Source organism: Nothobranchius furzeri, chromosome 5 (genome assembly GCF_043380555.1).
Source record: "Nothobranchius furzeri strain GRZ-AD chromosome 5, NfurGRZ-RIMD1, whole genome shotgun sequence".
Classification (NCBI taxonomy): Eukaryota; Metazoa; Chordata; class Actinopteri; order Cyprinodontiformes; family Nothobranchiidae; genus Nothobranchius; species Nothobranchius furzeri.
Window position 1 is genome coordinate 67,573,637 of NC_091745.1, and position 22,666 is coordinate 67,596,302.

The window sequence follows — 22,666 nt, forward strand, 5'->3', positions numbered from 1 at the left end:
GCAGCTTGGCGCATCTCTGACTCAGAAGCTCCGGTGTTGTGCACAATTAGCTCCAGTTGTAGCTAGGTAGCTACCTCCGTTAGCTTAGCTCCCACCTTCGCGTTAGCTTTGGGTTAGCTTGTAGCTACATCGCTTCAGTTCGACAAGTGTCATCCTTTGATCCCAGCCTAACAGCCCCACCCTCAGCTCCACCTCTTTTCCCTTTTATGGAATTGTCTGGGCGTGACGAGACGTGTGACACGATCAAAATGGCGGTGGTGGGCACCTCCCATGTCGGATTAAAAACTTATAATACGAGCCAATGGACAGGAATTGTCCGTATATATGTTGATAATCGAGACCCTGAATGGAGCATCGCTTCACCCTTCCCTTCCCTCACCTCCCTCTCTCACACTGTGCAGGCACGCAGCGGCAAAAATGTAAACAAATATGTCGGCTGAACATTTTTCCCTGGGACAATTGGTACAGTATAAAGTTTTTATCCTATATGGAGGAAGCTCGTTATTTAATATGAGTTTAGAGAAGAAACTCTGGGTGATGTGAGTTGAGTTTTTAAGACTCACTGCAGAAATTAAAACACGTGTGAGCATGACACTCATAATTGAGCAAATAACCTGTGGAATACTTAAAAGACATAATGCTAGATCAGCAGCTGTGATGACACCTGGTTCTGCTCACTATTGGAGCCGCTTTAGATATTAAATATATATATAATGACAATATACCGAAAATTAATCGAACCGAGCCCTTCACAACACTGAACCAAACTTAATACGAATTTGTCTACATATACATAAATACTGACAAGACAAAATTTTGTATTTGAATGTGCAATGCTTTGCAGCCAGGAGCACATCCCTTGAAGGAGCCTAGGTATTAGCATCAACTGTGAAAATTTATTTGTAGGAAAGAAGTGTGTCCCATTTATTGAAGTATTTTGTGTTTAGTATTTGAGAGTATTTGACGACATGTCCATGCAGAGCTTCCGTAGTTCAGTTACATCCATATATGCTAGCCAAGACTCAGTGGAGCTAAAGTCACGTACGGTTTTCCGGCTTTACTAAAATATCTGTCTGTACTAATTTGATTGATGGCAGTTTTTTACTTTTTATTAGACTCCAAATGTAATAATTTGGCACGTTCCTAATTCGTAATTTGCAAGAATGTCATCTGCAATATTAACATTAGCATCCCTATAGGTTTTTCCATGTATATTAGCATTGTGCTATCCACTTGCTGCCAGTCAAATCGCCTTTGCGATTACAAAATCTCCTTTTGTCACATCGCAATTTTATTGAATCGTTCAGCCCTAATGCGGAGTGACATTAAGCATGAAGGCTCTACCGTCATTAGACAGTACATCTAAATCAGCTGTTCTGATAAACAAAACAAGTCTTCTTTCCTACAACTGGAACGGAATAAAAATCCCCTTTTTGAGTCTCTTCCAACACTCTCAATAAACTAATAACATGAATACGCCAAATGCCACAAATCTATTTTAACTGCATAAATCTTGACAGGTTAATGTCAAGAAGTGCACTTCAATCAGCCACCCTTGGACAGGAAATCTAACTTTACAAATAACAGGAGTAGGATGCATGTATGAAAAAGTAGTGTGAAACAGCCATTTAAAATATATATACATGGGTAATAGGTGGCTGTCAACCCTTCTTGATGACCCGCAGTTAAGCCTCCAGTGGTGCCCAAATGAGAAGCCCAAGACTGAAGGGAAGCAATGAGTCAGACACTAAAGGGAGAGAGCGATGGTGACAAAGACCCAAAGAAAGTGGAGAAAGGGCATTTCTCTGTGCTGAAAACAGATCTGTGTGACAAGGACATGCATTCATCTAGCGGGAGACAGCACTGAGGATGGAGCATTTTCAATGCTCTGGTCGTATTTATTAATATTCTTGTGGTATTGAGAAGTTTGGTATAATAAATGATAATGGTAAGAACATCTGAAAAGTATTAGATCCCACAAGATTACAGTAGAGACTTTGTGATTAACTAAATTAATCAAGCAGCAAAACTTTAAAATCTTTAATATATTTAGGGTAAAGAGCCAATTAGAGCTGGGCGACATGGCCGAAAATCATCCATCCATCCATCCATTCATCCATTTTCATCCGCTAATCCAGAGTCGGGTCGCGGGGGCAGCAGCCTAAGGAGAGAGGCCCAGACTTTCTTCTCCCCAGCCACTTGGGCCAGCTCCTCCGGGGGAATCTCAAGGCGTTCCCTGGCCAGGTGAGAGACATAGTCCCTCCACCGTGTCCTGGGTCTACCTTTACGTCTCCTCCCGGTTGGACATGCCCGGAAAACCTCACCAGGGAGGCGTCCAGGAGTCATCCTGACCAGATGCCCGAGTCACCTCAACTGGCTCCTCTCGATGTGGAGAAGCAGCGGGTCTACTCCGAGCCCCTCCCGAATGACCAAGCTTCTCACCCTATCTCTAAGGGAAAGCCCAGCCACTCTTCGGAGAAAGCTCATTTCGGCCGCTTGTATCCGCAATCTCGTTCTTTCGGTCACTACCCAAAGCTCATGACCATAAGTGAGGGTAGAAACGTAGATCGACCGGTAAATCGAGAGCTTCACCTTCTGACTCAGCTCTCTCTTCACCACGACAGACTGGTACAAGGCCCGCATCACTGCGGCCTAAAATCAATATCACGATATATTGAGGATTTCACCGCGATAACGATAAATAACTAACTCAATAACTACAGGTATGCACAGAAACAAAGGTTGTCCACTAGATGGGGCTGTCACATGTATTATGTTGAGTCACATTTTTACGTGACGCAAGGTGGTACAGCTTCTTAAAAGGACATGAGTGTTGCCAAACTGCACACATCTTTTTATTTTTTTATTATCAAATGTATTGACATGGAAACAATTATCTCGATAAGAGCCAAGGGTTTTGATAACAATAAGTTTTCGATTCATTGCCCAGACCTGGTGCCAATACATGTTATACAAAAACACACACCTAGCTTTAGCTAGCAGAGCTCTCCTGACCTTGAAAAGCCTGAGGCTGTGCCACCGCCTGTTAGCAAACTCAGAACAGAACATTTCCAAAACAGATTACGGAGCCTTTATGTGGTTAATGACAACAGGAGGTCAGGAAAGATCTGAAGATCTCTGCTGCGCTGCACTACAATGACGGCTCAGCAATGTATGAAGAAATAATAACTTCTGAAGTGACAAGAAAATAAAGTAAAATGATCTTTGGTTACCAATTAAAAACCATTGCTTTATGTCTAAAAAAGCTTTAAAGCAAATTAGGGATGCTCCGATCCAATCACGTGATGAGAAATATAGCCCGATCACATGATTTTAAAATTGGGAGAAATAAATCGGATTTAAACTTTGAAAACAGCAAACATGACTTTTTAAATTCATCCTTTGATAGAGCTTTTCAAATAGAATATTAATGGCTTAGTTTTATTTTCAACAAGTTCCTACATGTTGGAGCGCTGATTATTACACGCGGGGTTCGGGGGCCACAAAGAAGGGGCCCGCGGGCTGCCTATTGAGGACCACTGACTTAAATCATAATTTTATTCAGAGATAGAATATTTAAACCATGGCTGATGTTTTTTCTTCCATTCAAATTAGCAAAGACAGCTCTTATTCTATGGGAGAACAATCTGTTTAATGATTTTAAAGAGACTATGTGTAGTTTATACCGTTAACTTCATTCACCTCCTCCTCACTTGTTGCCAGTGATGAAAGGGAGTCTGATGTACTTGTCATTTTTCTGGTGGCTGCACTCAACTGAGAAACCTTTTTTTTTTACTTGTTATTTTGAAATATGATCAGCAGGGTTTCTCCCAGAACACTTGATATGCCTGGCGGGCTGTGAGAGACTTGTGTTATTTGTGGAGAAAAAAACATCAACGTTGCAAAGCAAAAGGAATCTGTGGTAGAGTTACGTTGCTGTTAGCCAATCAGGGACGAGATGCCCAAACATCAGTAAATAATAGGGCTGTAGCGAAGCCTCGATGACGTTGATGGCTCGGATCTAAAAATTTGTTGACATCAGATCCGGTAGTCGACGCACCACGCCCACTTGCTGCATCCCCAGGAATTTGTAAATAGAGGTGGAATCTGCCTGTTTTTCCTCTGGTTCGCCCTCTTCTCCGCCTTCACTAACATCTCCGTCAAATACCGAAGACCCGGAACAACGTCCGTCCGCTACTAGATTCCTTTCCTGTTTTGCCCGCCTTTGTCTCCCGGCAACGGACAACAACTTCCGGGGTCAGATGCGCTGCTTCGTCTCTATCGCAGATGTAGAACATCACCAGGAGCGTTTCTCCCTTCATAAAGGAGTTTCTTTCAGACATGAGGAGAGCTGTTTTGGTAGTAGCAGTCTCTCCTCCGTGCTGGTCTGTTTGCTGCTGGGTGTTTTTGGTTTATTTAAACTTGGTAACTTGAACTTAACGTTGGTAAAGCTACTGTTAGCATCTTCGCTAACAGCTTATTGCGTTGGGATAAGCTGTTACGTTTTGGTTTAGAGTTCATCTTTTTTGTGGTGCAGATCTCCCTTTTATTACATTTAGAGTGTTGTGGGTTTTCGGTTTAGTGTAAAATATCACCTTGAGTTTGGTTTAACCGCCCAGTTTAGAGTTTGGACCTTTGGAGATCCTTATTTTGGTCCAGAACCCTGTAATCGTTGCCCAGTGGGACATTCCTAGTTATTTGTACTTTGTTTTAATTCCCCACAGGCAGAATTTGTTTTATTATTCCCAACCTGTGGATGGAAAGATTTATGATTTTTTGTAGTTGTAAATAAACCTGATCATCATTTTAACTTTTAAATCCCGTGTTATTGTCCCTTCCTTTTTGCACACGAGCCAAACTCCCCAGGAAAAGTCATAAAACCATTCGCCTCACGCACATAAGTGACCAAAACAAGCAGCATGGAGACATTCCATCTTAAACCACCTCTCAGGCAGCAGCCTGCTCTCCCAAGTTCTACATGTCACCAGAACATAACCAACCGCAACACAATAAAAGCAGTGTTATACAAAATGGAAGGCCTGTAGTGTTTATTCTCCTACAGTAAGAATTTATCAATTTTTTTGAGGAATTTATTTGAGATTTTCTGGTTTTTGTTAATTGTGCAATAGAAAAATAATCATTAGATTAATTTTCTAAATAGTCATTAGAATAGTCGACTATTCGATAAAATAATCGTCAGAATAATCGTTTTAAAAATAATCGTTTACCCCCAGCCCTAGTAAATAAGACTCTAAATAGGGAGCCTATGCCTCCTCCTTTTCTGGTTGGCTCATGGGTCCCTGGAAGAATAAAAAAATGAATGCAAGTCGTTGGAGCTAAAAGAGATATTTTCTAATCCATGTTGCCTTACACCCTGAATCGCACATATGTTGTACAGCAATTTGTACAGCAAAAGTAAGGATGGGTGTTTCGACCATGCCAGTCACGTACATTGAGATGTTTCAGCTTGTAAAAGTTTGTAATTAGCATGACTACATCGGCACATTGCATATTATGTCACCACATAATCTCCTCTCTCCTAGCGTAGCTGCTACTTACCAAATTACCAGATTTATGGTGGTTATTTCCTCCTGTGGGAAGTTTGCTGAACTTACAGCCTTTTTCCCTCCGTTTTCTCTGTGTTTTGTACGATGGCGTCGCGTTTGTGAAGCACATTTGTAGTCCTGGACTAATTTTCGCACAAAACCTAAAATAGCGTCCGTTTAGAAACACTTTTAAAATTTCAGGCTCATATATTTGAAGCCGGCATTCAAATTAAAATAACTACCCACAGGCCATATAACATTAATGACATCATTAAAACCACAACATCTCTTAAAGGGGAAATAAATGCACCAAACAAACAAATGCTTCAAAAATGCAAACAGATGTCAATCTGGAAAACCACAAAAGTCAATAATCTGACCACAGAAATCTTTATGACCTTCATGCAACCTTCGGACAGTAACTAACCCACCCGCTGTTATTTTAAGCTCAGTTTTGGACTCGGTAGTCATCAAAAATTGACAGAACAATATTTAAAAGCTTCTTAAACCTAAATGTGTATCTTTTTATGATGGCATAAGCACATACATGGCTTCTAATGGACAAGACAAAACTTGTACAAGTTAAACTGGAGAACTCTTGTGTCAGCTTGTGGATAAAGAGGTTGTTCAAATTATGAAACCATCAAGTGGAAGATGGACCTGTATCTGTTAGAAACAATCAATTTACACAATCTCCATCAACAAAACATCTCAGCTTATTTCAGAACAGATTATTTTAGAGAGCATCTATACGCCAAAGGTATCCAGCACATTTTGGTTTTCATCCTGCTTAAAAACACCTGATTTTATTTGTAGAGGTATTCTTTAACTGGAATTTCTCTTTTCTGGGAATACTATTGAGTAATCATGTGACTCATGTCTTCATGAGACAGGTCGAAACATTTAGTCAAACAGGTTCAAACAAAGTAAATTCTTGAAACCGGCAGATTGAGAAACTGAGTGGTTTACTGCATGTACACATATGCAGATGATCAATGGACAAAAACCATTACATTTTAAGTCACTAAGACTGTGTAAGTTGTTTTCATTGAGCACCAGTGTGATGTAAAAATATGCATAAATGTATTGAAAATGTATGAAAAGTGTGTGTACCTGGTACTGTATGCGTTACATTTGAGTGAAAAAACAAATGTCAACCTAAAAGAAGCATCTGTTCATCATGTATCCTATCACTCTTTTCCAACCTGTTCAACCATTTGTTCATTTATTTGCCATGAAGATTGCTATGATAAGGTAAGTAAGTGGGAATTAATCTTATATTAAAAGAATCAAAGAAAGGCAAATGTGATGTGATCTGCTCTGGTGGCCAGACATTTGTCATAAAGTTCATTTCCAGTTTCCGTCTACAAAAACGGATGTAAAACCACAGCAGATAACGTAAAAACTGCCACTTATCTACCAAGAGACAAATACTAACAGTTCTAGAGCAAACAGAGTCCTGATCTGTACGAAGTACATCAGTAAAGCTGGGCGGACACCGTGCGACTTTTTCACTCGTAGCACTCAGCTTCAGCTCAAACTGTACGACTTCCTCGCAGGGCAGATCTAATGAGTCATGCGCTCACACTGCACGACCCAGGTCTTGGATGCGACCTGACTGCTCACACTGTATGTCTGGTAGCAACACGATGGCCCTAAAAAATATGCTAAAATAGCAGTTTTTACACGTCAGACTTTTTTGTCTTGTTTTGCCTGTTGTCCTTCAGGAGTGCTGCAGGAGGACACACAGGGATTTATGGGGGTTGGATGAGGAAAACGAAATAAAGAAAGTAAATCTGTGTTTTGTGATCAGTTTAATTTGACATGAACACGACAAACACGCTTTCTTGAATATCTTTGCGAGTAAAAAAACATGTAGAAACAAAAACGAACAACATGTGTTATTAGGGAAATAGCGGGCGAACGGTGTTGATGCAGGATTGCGCATGCACCGTGAGCGGTTCTGGTACTTTTTGGGTCGCAGCTGCTCGCAGCGCCGCTTCAACAGTGCGATACCCTCACGAGGGACGAGCAAAATTTCAAACACGCCAGAAGTTTGTGCGAGCTCACGATTGCTGATTGGTAGCTGGTCATGTGGTGTTAATCACCTCTCGTAACCCCCTGTACACTACACGACGCTCGGCGCAAAACTCGCCCCAATCTCGTGGATTCTCGCACGAATGGAAAATCGGCTCAAAAAAGTGAAAAAGTCGCACAGTGTACGCCCGGCTTAAGGTTTCCGTTTGTTTTTGCTTTATTTAGAGCAGAAGACTGATTGAAACCTAGCCTGGCAAGCCAGACTAAATAAATGTATTATTTACTTTGCAAAGCAATAATTTGGTCTAGTTCACTAGGCTATCTGAAACCAGCTTCAAGAGTGACTTTAACTCAGACTGATGTCCAGCTGTAGACTATATTGTAACATTGACAAAACTTTTAATTAAACAAAGAAAAGAAACTACTTGAAGTATTTAATTAAAGGTGCATTATGTAGAAATATAGTAAAAATGACATCCTGTGATAACATTTGGTTACTGCAACCACTTTAAACAACTCTGGAGCTTTTGGCTGGCTGTTGTCAAATTAAATTGTCGGCACTGCAGCATTAGCTCGCAGTAGACACGGCAACCCCACCTTCACTGATACTGAACTGTACTTGTCCCCCCTTCCTTTGTTTTGAAAAGAGAAAAACTGACAATCCCGGCAGCCTGCTGGATACAACATGTTTCAGTATTGACCCTTTGCACCGACGTCACCTAATCACGTGGGTCCACCATGCTGGACGGCAAAAGCATGTAAACAGTGAGCAACACGAGTACTAAACAAAGGGAAAGAAACAATTAGTGGCAGCTTCTGAAATGAACACAAAGGTAATGTGACTTATTAAATTAAATCAGTATTCAAGTTTGTTCAAGTCTTTTCTAAATGTGCACTTCATTTAGTTTCATTTAACTAAAAGAAGAAAGAAAATAAGTGTTTATATCCTGTAATGTTTTTTAATAACAGCAACATTTAATGATGGTGTCAAAATAAATCAACTTTAAATTTACTTTAATTTGTTTATCTTTGAACAACTCCATTTCTGTATCCCTTTAAACTTTCCTCTAAATAAAACTACATTTAAAAACAGAGCTATTAAATAACCAGGCCAGCAATGAACGAGATATACAAAATAAATTGTCATTTGTCAAAACTGTTCCTTTAATAAACCCTCATCAACACAGACCTCTACATGGTAACTTTTTATTTTATGTTTGCATACTTGTGTTTGTAATAATGAGCTGTACAAATACTGACTACACTAACCGTCGTCACCTCCAACACTTACAGGTAATCTGTTTACCTGTGACCTGCTTGGTGTGGCTGGGAGGAAGTAACATGGAAGTAATCTGCATCCATTTATAAACCAAGACATGTCAGATTATAGCATTGGATTACAGAAGTAGAGAAAGAGATGAGACGTCTTATGCAACAACAGAATGGATGACGTGCTGGCCAGTCTTGTGGCTTACTTTTACTCTAATTAACCCTCTTCAGCTCTGGAAGAGCTGGTTTTACCAGATGCATAGTTGGAGAAAAAATACACTAAAAATAAATTAAAGCTTTTAGATTATTGCTTTGAAGGACTGTGCTGCTTTGACAAAGTAATTGAACCATGAACGTTTCAGTTTGAACTGCCTGCAATCAGATTATTCGTCTTCATATCTGACAGAGCTGATGGTGATTTCCTACCACACCTCCTACTTTCAGTCATCTAAGGAAGTACAAAGTGAGAACAACCAACAGACACGTGATGCTTCAGAAACTCGACTTTTCTTTGCTAATAGTTTTCATGGAAAAGCAGAATTGGTCACCAAGTTGAGGTTGGCACTGGTGAACATGTTCGTCAGGAGCTATTTTAAAGTAACTATTATCATTATGTGTCCCCAACTCGTCTTCAGGTGGTACAACCATCTAAAAACAGCACTGACATTTCTCCTCGCCATCCAGACATGAACTGTTTTTTTGTCCAGATGTTGAATCTTCTCAACTGAACCATTTAAGTTTTGAAGGCTAGATTTGTGGAAAAGACCAAACGGGAAACGTTCTGTAAACGGTTCTGATGTAGCCTCTTTTTAATACGTCAACGCTTTATGATTGGAGCAGCAAAAATAAAATGTAAAAAAGTTAGAGATTAAATTATGAGTTTATTTTCTGGCTTATTAACATTTGCAATAGATTGAAATAATATAAGCAAAAATCAGTTGCTTTCTAAAACTTGAAGACAATTTTGAACCCTTTTCGTCGAAAAAAATTTGTGGATGTTCTCATATTTGTTTAATCTTAATGTTTGCCTAGAATTGGGCCAGACAATAGGACTGTTTTATGCATTAGAATAATACCAGACCATTATTGTTATTAGTGTTTAAGAAAGGGCTATGCAATTCTGGGCCTTGAGGGCCGGTATACAGCACGTTTCGGTTTTAACCCTGCTTCCACACCTGATTTCAATCAGCAGGTGATTAACAGGCTTCTGCAGAGCCTAATGAGCTGCTGCACAGGTGATTCAACCACTCAATCAAGTGTGTTGAACTAGAGAAACCACTAAAATATGCTATACTGGCCCTCAAGGCCCAGAATTGAATAGCCCTGGTCTTGTGTCTGTTGTACGCCATATTTGACGCCATGTTTCCTTCTGGCCGGCTCAGGGTCCTGCACCTGTCAATGACATCACACTAGATTGGTTGGATGTATGACTTACAGAAGTTATATTAAGCGCTCGCCCCGTAATCGGAAGGTTGTGGGTTCGAGCCCCACCCTGCCTGCTGGTGATGGTTGGAGGGACCGGTGGCACCAGTGCTCGTGTGTGAACATGTGTGTGAATGGGCAAATGACTGATTGTGTTGTAAAGCACCTTGGGGGGTTCCAGGACTCTAGAAAGCCATTTACCATGCTCAAGAACATTGAGGGAGTACGAAACATGGATTCTGCTAAACTCTTTCCAAAATATATGTGAAAGAACATATTTGAAAAAGATATGCAATATCAGGAGTGGACCTTTAGGGGCGACGGTGGCACAGGAGTTAAGTGCTCGCCCCGCAATCGGAAGGTTGCAGGTTCGAGCCCCGCTCAGTCTGTCGCTGTCGTTGTGTCCTTGGGCAAGACACTTAACCCACGTTGCCTGCTGGTGGTGGTCGGAGGGACCGGTGGCGCCAGTGCTCGGCAGCCTCGCCTCTGTCAGTGCGCCCCAGGGCAGCTGTGGCTACATTGAATCTCATCCCCACCAGTGTGTGAATGTGTGTGTGAATGACTGATTGTGTTGTAAAGCGCCTTGGGGGGTTCCAGGACTCTAGAAGGCGCTATATCAAATACAGGCCATTTACCATTTAAAACGCCCGAGCGCTAAATTTTCTCGTAGGGCGGTAAATACTTGACGACTTACCGCCCGGGTGGCGCCCAAGCCTTGTTTGTCATTTACACACCGGCTTTCACCTACATCATGGCCGCGCCCTGTAGGAAGCCGCCGTTTTCGTTTCGCGTCCGTGAACCTGCACACCTCTAGCCACGTACTGCACTTATACAATTCGTGCACGTACTGCACGATTTTAGTTATAGTCACGTGAACTATAAGTTCACTATTAAAGACGAAGTGGAACCACGCTAGAAACACACAAGCACGCAGGAAGATGGCGCCACCACAGGGATGGGATTTCTTGATTAAATCTCCGGCAAAACGCTTTAAAACTGGTGAGGAGAAGCGAGACAGTTCGAAACGGTATGAAGCAGAGAAGTGTGTGCGTAGGTCGAATGATTGTTGGCAGTTTAAAGAAGACGGGAGGCGCAGAGAATGGCCGTGTTAGAGTTTAGCAGCGCCTCGCCTGGAAAACAGACGAGAGCAGACGGAAGCAGCAGGGGGAGTGGCTGAAAGCCGACGTTTAAGTCGGACAGATTTCCCTACATGTGTAGCTCGGGGGTGACGATGGCTGAAGATATCGCGTTAGCGTTCACACTTGTTCAATTTTCAATTTTAATTCTGGTGCCTGTTAGCAGCTGAAACACATCCTCACGTGCTCGTGGATATCATATATTGTATATGAAGACATGACTGTAATAATAAGTAAAGGTTAGCAGCTGTAGCTTCAGTGTGCTCATAGGAAACGTGGCAAAAGAAAACAAAATACATTTCTCTTTATGGCCTATATAGTTGTCATCATCAACATAACATGATTTACAGAACACATGTGACCAACTAACATTTCATGTTCTACCACCAGATGTTTGGATCAAAATATGAACCAATCAGATCTTAGATCAGGTGAGAGCCAGGCGTTTCCCGTCATCCTCTAGGTTTTGCAGCCAAGGGAGAGCAACTGCAGCGCCTTGCTCCAAAATCTGCGGCCGCCTTGATCTCACGAGGTTATCGTTGCCTACGTATGCATGACGTCAGAGCAAGTAGGCGTCAAGTCAGACACAAATCTAACCGGCATGCACTGCTCGCCGATCACCGCTGGTCTAATCTGCACAGAACTGGCTCATCTTGAACACAGCCAATGGCTCGAGTACAGCAAAGCGGAGTTGGTGATGTACTGCGTTGTATGCCGGAAGTATGCGACGACAAAATTGAGTTTTGTTGAGGGAACAAACAAATTCAAACTTGAATACGTTATTATGTTTGTGAATGTGTACAAAATAAAGGTTTATTACATTTAAAACGGTTCAGTTGTTATTTTGACTCGTTTTGGCAGCTGACCAGCGGGGCCAGTAGATTCTTGGCGGGGCCGGTAAATATTCAGAGTTACCGGCCTGGCTGGCCGGTTGGTTTAGAAGTTAATGTCCACCCCTGAATATATTTTGGCCAAGTGGTATTGCCATAGTATGATGAAGGCATAGTCAGGTGCAGGACCCCGAGCAGATCTGGAAACCACAGCGCCAGAAAACTACAATCGGCATTGCATTCTGGAATTAACTGAAGGACCATCAAAGTCTGAGGTTGCATGCTTTCTGCTCCACAGGTAAAATTTTTCGTAATGTTAGGGCTGGACAATATAGAAAAAAGTACATCGATAATTTTTTTTATACTGATTGATAGAATTATTGAAAATAAATTTTTATGGTAGAAAATATATTTTACATGCAGCCCTGACCATTTTATTTTTGGTATTTTTATTTTTCTCCACCTCTTCTCGGTGCGACATCTTGCTGTCTCATGCCCAGTTTTGGTGAGAGGGGAGAGACTGGTGATGCAGCATACCCGAGTCTGTGGTTTTGATGGGTTAGGAGTAAGTAGTGAGTCTAGTATGCTGCTACCTGATAGGTTATAATGAAAAAATAAACTTTTTATTGAAGTTTAATAGACCCAGTTTTTTGTTTTTATCGCACCACACACCTATCGATAGATATACTGGACTACTGAACTATCGTCCAGTCCTACGTAATGTGTTTTTAAACTACGACAGACACGACGATATGGTGTAAAACTACCCAGAAAGTTATGTATGTACTGCCCCTTAGCGCCAGGAAACTACATACTACCACTTTAATTGAATTATTATCAAAAAAGTCAATTAAAAGAACCCATCTATGAATGTGTTCAGTGTAATTTCCTGCATGGCTTTTTATCCTCTGTGTTTTCCCAGTCTGGTCATTTCCATTTTCTTTTAAAGCCTGCTGCACACGAGAGCAATCGCTCGCCGTGTGCGCCTGATTTTCACTTAAATTTCCGCCTCACGAGACGCTGAGGATTCTGGGTCTTTCAGTCGCATCTCTTGGGAGTAAATTGGCACAAACTCTTCGCCTGGCCCTTATTTCCAGCCACCGTACCCATAACTTTCCTAACCTTGAAATGCCGGTGGCGGCGCTTCGTCAACAAAAAAGGTAGAGGCATTTCCTCCGTTTCCAGCTCTGTCTCCGTTTTGCTTATTTTCTGACATGCAGACAGGGGGCTGCCATCTTGGAATCATGTGATCAGAGAAGGCGCTTCGATTGGCCACTAGAATAGTTCAGCTCAGCCGGCAGCTCAGTAGTGCGCACACGGTGAGTTTCTACCCCCCGTGAGGCGGAAAATATCTGAATGGTCAGATATTCGTCTCAGCTTCTTGTGAGGTGGAAAACTCAGTGAAAATCAGGTGCACACGGCGAGCAATCTGCTGAGCCAACGGTCATTCGAGGCCGTTTGCTCTGCAGATTGCTCTCGTGTGCGGCAGGCTTAAGATTCCTGAGAATGTTTTAAACATAACTGTGGGCATTCCTACCTCATTACGCAAATGAAGAGGATCACATTTAAAACTGTGTCATTTAAAATGCAACACATTGCAACAGAGGCTATGCTAGCTGTAGAGTAACATGCCACATCCTGAAAGACCACTGCCTTCATTTGTAAAGCTAGAATGCAAACAAACATTAAAAATACAGCCTGAAAATAAATTGGCTTTAATACAAGCATTGAAGTTTTAAAGTTTGAGTACATTTATTGATGTTTTTTTTGTCTGTTTGTTTTTTTGCATCTTCTGCTTGAACTCCTCTTTGGTGGTGGGGGTCTTGACTACTACTGGTAACAAAAATCACTGATTTCATTTTACTATTTATATATAATTTAGCAGAAATTACAGCGGCATGTTATTAATGCTTGCTGTTACCAAAGGTGCAATATGTAAGGATGAAGTAAGAATGACATTCTGTCACCAGATTTAGGCACTGCAACCCATTTTTAGAAACAAAAAGCAACTCTCACTAGAAAAACTGTCATCTATTTTAAAAGCTTGTTTTCCCCAGAAAATCTTGTTAATTTTTTTTATTATCTAATCATTTGTTACCATGTAAAAAAAAAGTTGAATAAAAAAAAAAGAAAATCTCAACTAGGGAAGAAAATGAAATGGATTTCATAGGGCTCTAATTTTACTACTTTAGATCCTTAAAAAATAGAAAGTTAAGCTTGTCCCCCTCTGACACTGGTGCGGGTGTAAATATTTTGCAATGTTGTGTTTTCATCTATGACTGAACGACAGCTTGTCTCACCTGGTTTCATAATAATCTTTGCAATAATGTGAAGTCACAGAAACTTAAAAAAGAAACTGAATTTGAAAGAGAAGTAGAAAATTCTATAAGAAAATATATAAATAAGAAAAATGCTACAATTTTTAATAGACACATACTTTAAAGAAATGCAAACTTAGAAAAATTAAGGGGAAAATACAAAAACAAATGAACTATTTCAATCTAAAACAATGTTGTGTGCAATAGATATCAAATAAGTTTTATTTTTATTTTATTTTTTTACATTTTATGTTTAATGTTTCACTCTTCTTTGAGACAGTGTTAATGATTTAAATAGTATTGCTCTAACCTAAAATGTGTGTTGCTGTAAACAGATAATAAACTCAATACCACGGGGACAGAATATGTGTAAATAAATGTTGCTTTATTATGCCCTCAGTCATCTGAAGCTAATGGAGATTTTATGCACTTAGACACAATGAAGACATATCAAACTTCCCTTTTTTGTGGTAGAAAACTCGAGTACACACGTCCACAACTGTGTTGCGATAAGGTGGACTCCCAACTGCCCGAATAGTTCAGTTTCCATTTGTTACCATTAGCCAAGACACATTGAAGTTAGTAGTTTCTGCCCAAGTATTTCCACCTAAACTGTTCAAGTGTTTCCAGTCTGTCCAGCACTTCCACCAATTATTGAACGTAATTATTCCACAAACAAGTTAAAGTCTTATTATCAATGCCTCACGTCTCAAAGTTCAATTTACTTTTCAACTTTTTGTCCAAGTTGGCAAAAGAAAGTGGTGCCCGTTGGCAGACTTAGCTAGCTAGCTCAGACGTTAGCTTCCAAGCACTTCATACATTTTACTTTAAAGCTAATCTTCACTCTTTTTTGTTCGGTTTTGAGTGAAAAAGCGGTTCCCAGTTTCGATAATCGATAAACATTTAGGAGAAAGGAAAAGAAAAGCACCCACACAACGCGGGCTTTTACAGGCTATTAACATGAATGAGGAAAAAGTAGCTGAAACCCACGGAACCAGCTTTAGCCAAAGAGTTAAAGTATCATCAGTCAACTTATAAACCCAAAGAACTACATACCCGACGGTAGCACTCACTGTGAAATAGCTTCTGCAATAGATCTAAAGTTCTGCTGTATTCCAGGTGATATCGGTAAAGTAGTAAGTCTGCCTCGAGAACTGACCACTGTGTCCGCAGACACCGACAGCAGCTGGAAACTCCGTGGATAAAACAACAACATGGCAGCGTTAAGAAGATGCGTTCAAGGGCAATCTAATGGCTGGTAAATCCGAAGTGAAGCTGTCTGTTCTGAGAAGCAAATCATTGCTGTACTTTTATTTGGGAAGTCATATTTTTGACCTATTTCGAAAGAAAAATAATCTTTTCCTTCTTCCAAGTCGTGTAGTGAAGTAGTTCGTTTTTTTGATTATTCCAAGGGACAGTGAAGGCATCATGAGCAAGAACAGAAGCCAAGTTTTTGGGAGGAGACCTGCCTGGGGTTCAAAATAGTAAACAAGATGGTACATGTTGTGGCTTTGTAGGAAAAATGCACTGACACCTTAACAAAAAAATGAAGAAAATAAAGCACAACGGTTTCCATAGTGTCCACAAACAACAGGAATGGGAATAAACTCCCCATAATTTACTTTCCCCCTCTTAATGCCTGTGGCAGCAAAAACTCTACCCTTAAGCTAGGACGCTGCTCATCTGCATCCAAACATTCAAAATTCATTTAATTCAAACTTTTAGGGAAACACTACTAGATTTTGGCTTTCCCCTTTAAAAACTGAAAACATTTGCACTCATTAGTTGTTTAGCACCCAACTCTAGTTCATAACACATGCTGTTGTTTTAACCCCATCATTTTAAATTCCTGGATTTAAATCTCAGTTTTTATCAGCAGAGATGGTCTGCAAGTATCAAATTCATCAATACAATACACAACATAAGTTGAACATACATTGCATTATTATTTTTTATTTATTTTATACTTTTACAGGCCAAATCTGCTTCTGGATTCATTAGTTTTTGGGAACTATTTTAAAGCGTGTAGAGCACATTTACAGTTGGATCATTCACCACAAACTAGATCTGAGTCTGTTTGCTTCCTAAAACTGGAAGACGGTGCTCTTATCAGTTCATCCAAACACCCAAAGAGAGTCAATGTGATTATTCACTTGCATCATCAAAGCTCTTAAATCTGCACCGAGACACCGGAGGAGATTAGATTATGCCACGATGCTTAGAGCAACACTAATCGTGTATTAGAAAACCACTGTGACCTTACAGGGTTGGTCAAATATCCCAACACTTCAAATGAATGAGTCCGAGAATATTTCCACACTGCTGGAATGTCAGAGAGTTTGGTGAAGGGTGATAACAATTTATTTAATTACCCAAAGGAGAAAAAAGGAAGTCATTCACTCTCTAAACCAAATATACATGCTCTGTTTTGGTTTGGTTTTACACCACAACAACTCCTTTGTTTAATATTTCTTTCATCACAAGTAAAATTCTATTTCTTTGACCTAACGCTGCTTTTCTTCTATGTTGGGTTCATCCAAATGTACCACACACCAAACGGATTACTTGTTGTGGAACATTAGCTAAAATTAGAATATCCCAATTTTTGGAAGTGATTATTTGCTCCAAAGTTTATTATAAACCTGTTTGTCATTTTATACATCACCTTGCACTGTTTTCCATTTCCCCTCTGCTAAAAAGCTGTTTCCATCATTTACAACCACCCTCTACTGATGACTAAACATGTGGCCTTTGGTTCACCTCCGGTTAACTGAAAAATGCCTCATGGAGGAGTGCAAATCTCCTCTTTATGTAAAAACTAAGTAAATTCACCTGCATGTTGCTGGTATCAAATAAAAAATACCAATATTTTTATTTAAATACTTATTTCTATGCAATTAAACTTTTATTTAAAATAAGAAACTAGTTAGTGTTGGCTTCAGCTGATGTGTACACTTTTCATTCTGACCTTTTTTAAAGGTTTCTAGCAATTTATTTAAATTTTTTTCCAGATTTACTTAATGACAGGTTGAGCCTTGAAACAACCAACTCTCTCCGTGTGAATGCCAGTATTACAGAAGCAGAGAATATTCCCATCACCGCAGGGTTTCCACCCTAATCCATCCCGAAGCTCATTTTTGTTTTTTCTCATGTTCCACAATTTAACCATTTTCATAGCTCCATCTTATCTACCCCGACCAGCAGGAGCTAATAACTGGTCAAATGGACACTGACTGCAGTGATAGAATTGTGAGAATGGGTTGTTTAAACTTAATTTTGACGTAAAATGACGTAAAATGATAAAATCCAACATGCATTCTGTTTGATTTTGTTATTTAAGACTTCTTGAGGAATTTTTTTTGATCTGTGTGTGAGACAAAAGGGATGTGTTGTCTTGTTTTCTGTCTAGTCTTGTGTTTATAACTTTTAACTGCTTTTACTTTCATCTTTTGCTTTTTTTACTAGTTAAAAAGCATGTTTATTCACTTGTTTAATGATCTTTATTTATTTTTCCTTTTAATTGATTCTTAATTTAGATGTTTTTTTCTGACAACTGTGATTTTTTTTCTGTGAAATTCAAATAAAAAACGGGGGGTTCCTCAAGGGTTAGTCTTAGGTCTGCTGTTGTTCTCTGTAGGCCAGACCTAATAGCCTAGAATCTAGACATTTACTGAAACAAAATAATTTTGTAATGCATGATGGTCTAGCAATGCTCCATTGGAAGCTCCACAGCCCCCATCAGTATTGTGGCTGGCCAATCACAGCACATTTATCTAGATAAAATGTGTTTTCATCTTTCTCCCTGCTTCTTCCACATGAATGTCGGGCTGCCCCGTCGACTGACATCCGTAGTGGTCCAAATGCAATGCTCAATCAGTCAGCTGGGTTGGATGTTAGTGCAAATGAGTGAAAGGTGGCAGCAGCTCTTTAGCGGTCCTATCACAGTGCTTTATTATTTTGGTGGGCCAATCACAGCACTCTGTTGATGGGTAGGATCTTACTGAAATAAAACAAAAACGGCGACGGCTCATTTGAAATGGCTTTGGTATCAGCTTTCGACTATTTAGACTTGGGCTTCAAGGGCAGATATCGGTACTTAAGTTTATTTAGAATATGGAGGAATTTGTATCTTCTTTGATGGAGTATGGCGGACTGCAGAGACTGTTTCAAAGACAGTCGTAGATCCCGCCTCACCTCTGAGAGCTGTCGATGGACCGTAGCCAGACTGTCTTATTCACGTACAAAGGATGGCTTGCCAGGCTACATATCTTATGCTCGCTAAATATAAATGATCATTTCTATGCTGATGATAAAGCACTTTGATGAAAAGCACTACATATAACATGTGTTATTATTATCATCATTATTCTTAATGTTAAACCGTTCACAGAATGACCAAAGGTCTTCACATCATTATTACTAAACTCTACAAAAATAAAATCAAATAAAACAAGCAAAAAACAGCCAAGTGACTCTCAGTGCCCTGTTTCATCAACCTCTGAATCTGAAGCTTCTCTTTTGCAGTTTTCTTTGTAGCCACGGGTTGGTTCTGGGCCATGGAGTGAGATGACTCTGACATCTTCCTTCAGCAGCGAGGTTCTTGTATCCTCCACATATTTAGCTATGGTTATGGTGTTATCTGTAGAAGCTATCAGCTGATTCTGCTATTGCCTTGTCTCCAGTCTCCATTTTTCGGGATGAGAGCAGAAGGAGGACTGATCAGAGCTGGAAGATAAAAACACATGCTCGGAGGATGTGTCAGCTGTCAACGCTTTCATACTCTGCACATAATCAAAAGATTCTGTATTTCTGGTCCCTCTTCTTCGTTATCTTTCATGTTCCAGCATCCTCTTTAAGTTTTCCTGAATTTGGACACATATTTTCCTGGCAGATAAATGCAACCGCTCCAATCCTCTCTCCACATTAGCTTTGATGGTTATCCCACTGCTTGATTATGGGGAAAACTTTTAATCATGGTTATTCTGGTTGACATTGACATCATATAATTAACCACAGACTTATAAAACCAATCAGAGTTTACATTTTAAAAAGACTCTAATTTCTGTATTCAGGTGGCAGATTTAAGACATTTAGTGATTATTATTTATAACGAGACTAAGATTAGTTTTATCATACCAAATCAGTCTACACTGTCATTAACAAGCATATTTAGTAAATGAAATACAACAAATAGGTACATTTTGAAGTATCTGGATGTTAGCTAAAACTATTTAAACTAGATTTTCTACTTGATTTGATGAGACTCATTAGCAAAATGTAGTCAGTGCTGCAGTAAAAGCAGAGAGGAAGCCTGAAGGACCAAGAAGGGTGTCTGGTGTTGTTTTGGGATTGTTTGGAGCCTAAATCAAAGTTAAAACATGAATTTGGTTATATTTGCACAGACTTAGTAAACCCATGTTTATGACCTGTATCAGAACCACATTCATAAGATCCTAGAAAGATCTATATTTTAATGTGCATGAATAAATGTGTTTCTCGTTTCGAGGAAAATCAACCATGGTTAGCCTTCGAACTTTCATTTTGTCTCCAAGTAAAATAGGGTTTAAACCGAAATGATGACATTTTCTTGAGTTTTGGAACAGATTGTTCAAGTCATCAACGTAAACAGTCATGAGCACCACCAGGGTGAAACTGCAATCACAGATATTTGAGATAATTTAGATTAGCCCATTTGCACTAATTGATTTTTTTCACCCGCATGAAACAGCAGGTGATGCTAGCAGAAATATCATATCCCATGTTGTTTCCCACCAGCTGAATGTGATTCATTAGATAATGTGTACTTGTTGCGCCTGTTTCCAGCTGAAAGATCTCAGGAATGATTCAAGCGGACTCACGCTTTAGGGAAAGCTTGGTAAAACTTTTTTATTTTTTTGGTTAAACTTGTTTAGTTTTACAAAAGTAGTTTCAGTTTTAGACGTGCTGAGTTTAAGTGATTTAAGGTTTGGTTTTAATCAAAGTCATCTTGATTCTCAAAGGGATAACAATCCAGAAAACGACCCTGCACCCCCTCCAGTTTTATGGTAACAACGACATTAAATGTGATAAATAAACTAAATCCTGAAGTAATTGTTACTTATTCGTGACAAAAAGAAGAAAAAACACAAACTGCTCTGATGCTTGTTTGACTCATGAGGATGCTAACCATCTGCAGAAGCACTTTGGGTGACATAGTGATCTGAAAATCGTTTGCTACAATGAAAGGTCACAGGTTCAATCTCAACAGCAGCTCAAGTGTCCTTGAGCAGATTTATCTCCCCAAACTAGGCGCAGACTGCGATTCGGCCCACCCTCCACCAAATGTCATGTGGTGCAAGTGCCATTAAGGCTCTATGTGGAGTGGGAATTAAAACCGAATGTTCTAAATCAATGGATCGCCACAGTGTTTCAATGGGGTGAAGATGGAATTGCTTCCAGATCATGTGTCTTGGTGATGCTAAACGATATCTATTGGGAGTTAACATGAAGATCAATACTTTCCCTGAAAGTTAAAACATTAGGTTAATTTTTTTTTACATTTAATAGTCTGGTTTGCAAAAAGTAAAATGATTTATCATCAGATTTAAAAATGAATGAACCTGAGCGCTTGCACAAATGTTGAATGTGCTGGCTGAAATTTTGAAACATGCCACTTGTTCTTCATTCCCATTCCATCAGACTTATAGATTTCCTCAGGGAACCAATGGCTTTGCTTTCAACCAATCAGTCAATCAATCAAACTTTATTTGTATAGCACTTTTCATACAAAAGAAAATGCAGCTCAAAGTGCTTAAGAGATTAAAATGACCATATATAACCCATATTCCCATCCCCTCCCCATAAATATAAAAACAATTGTGACAGTTACACCCCCTATCCCACAACCCATTTGCCAGGCGCCCCCCCCACACACACACACACACACAAAACCTAAAAAACAGCATAAGTAAAGGAGTTCAGCATGCCGACTAGGTCCATGGACTTTCATTTAATAGATGTTGAATGAAGATTGTTGTATTTGTACTGATGGATCGATCTTCAGGGTGATTTTACCAGACCTTTTTGACATGTGTTTCTCCATTTCAACATGGTGGCCCAAAAGGACCACTTTCTGGGCCAGTTCAGGAACCAACCAAGAACCTGCTTTGGAGTGTGTACTCAGAAATGGTCCATTTAGAGTCGCTTGGCAGGACTTGTGGTTAATTCCCGTCAACTGGTTGTAACGCAGTAACAAATTATATCAGCAGAGGTTGCTAAGCAACTGGCATTTGTAAAATTGGAAGAGATGCTGGCGAAGCAGAGTGGAAGAAAACTACAGTAATTTAGCATTGATGCTGCTTTAAAATGGTCATTTCTAAATTTTCTATGCCAGAAATCCCTCCACAACACCGTAATTAACACTTTGTGGTCTCCTGCAGGGCGCTGTAAAAAACAGCTTCCTCTGCTTATTGAACACAACTTTAAAGTGACAATGTGTAGTTTTTAATCATTATTCTCTGGGAATATCTATCAAAATGTTGAAAATGAATAAAATGATGTCCAGTTGTCGAAAAATATTAGCAGCTTCGTACCAAAGAATCATATAAACTGGGTCTAAAATACATAGGGCACGGGTCTACGTCTTTTGGGGATGCCCTATTAGACTCCATGTTTCTTTCTACGTAGGCCCTGCGCCTGCTGATGATGTCACACTAGATGATTGACTGGACGTATGACTTGCGGAGGTTACGTTACCACGTTCGAAAACATTTAGGCAGTAAGAAACATGAATTTAATAACAAAACTCCTAAACTCTTTCCACAACATGTGTAAAAGAACATAATCGAAAAAGAGATGCAATATGTGTTGGCTGAGTGGTGTTGCCGTAGTTTGATGTTGTCAGCAGGCGCATGACCCTGAGCACATCTGGAAACTATAGCACCAGAAAACTAGCATCAGCATTGCATTCTCTTGATGGAATTAACTGAAGGACCATCAAAGTCTGCGGAGTCACGTCAAGGTTGCACGCTTTCTACTCCACAGGTAACAACATTTATCGTAATGTCTTTTTTAAACTAGCAACAGTCACGGTGATATGGTGTAAAATTACCCTAAAGTGTTTGTACTGC

At 39.9% G+C, this 22,666-nt stretch overlaps 1 protein-coding gene across 2 annotated transcripts in view; it reads right to left on the minus strand.

The window, feature by feature from the left end:
• The window catches only part of plekhf2 (pleckstrin homology domain containing, family F (with FYVE domain) member 2), a 32,782-nt gene extending 16,505 nt beyond the window's left edge, over positions 1 to 16,277 (minus strand). Inside the window, exon 1 of one of the 2 annotated variants that reach the window (XM_015949968.3) lies at positions 15,632 to 16,277. The gene's annotated coding sequence lies outside the window, so the exon portion shown is untranslated. Of the gene's footprint in view, positions 1 to 15,614 lie in introns of both variants that reach the window. The other variant, XM_015949967.3, reaches the window with a different exon arrangement.
• Between the last annotated feature and the right edge of the window lie 6,389 nt (positions 16,278 to 22,666).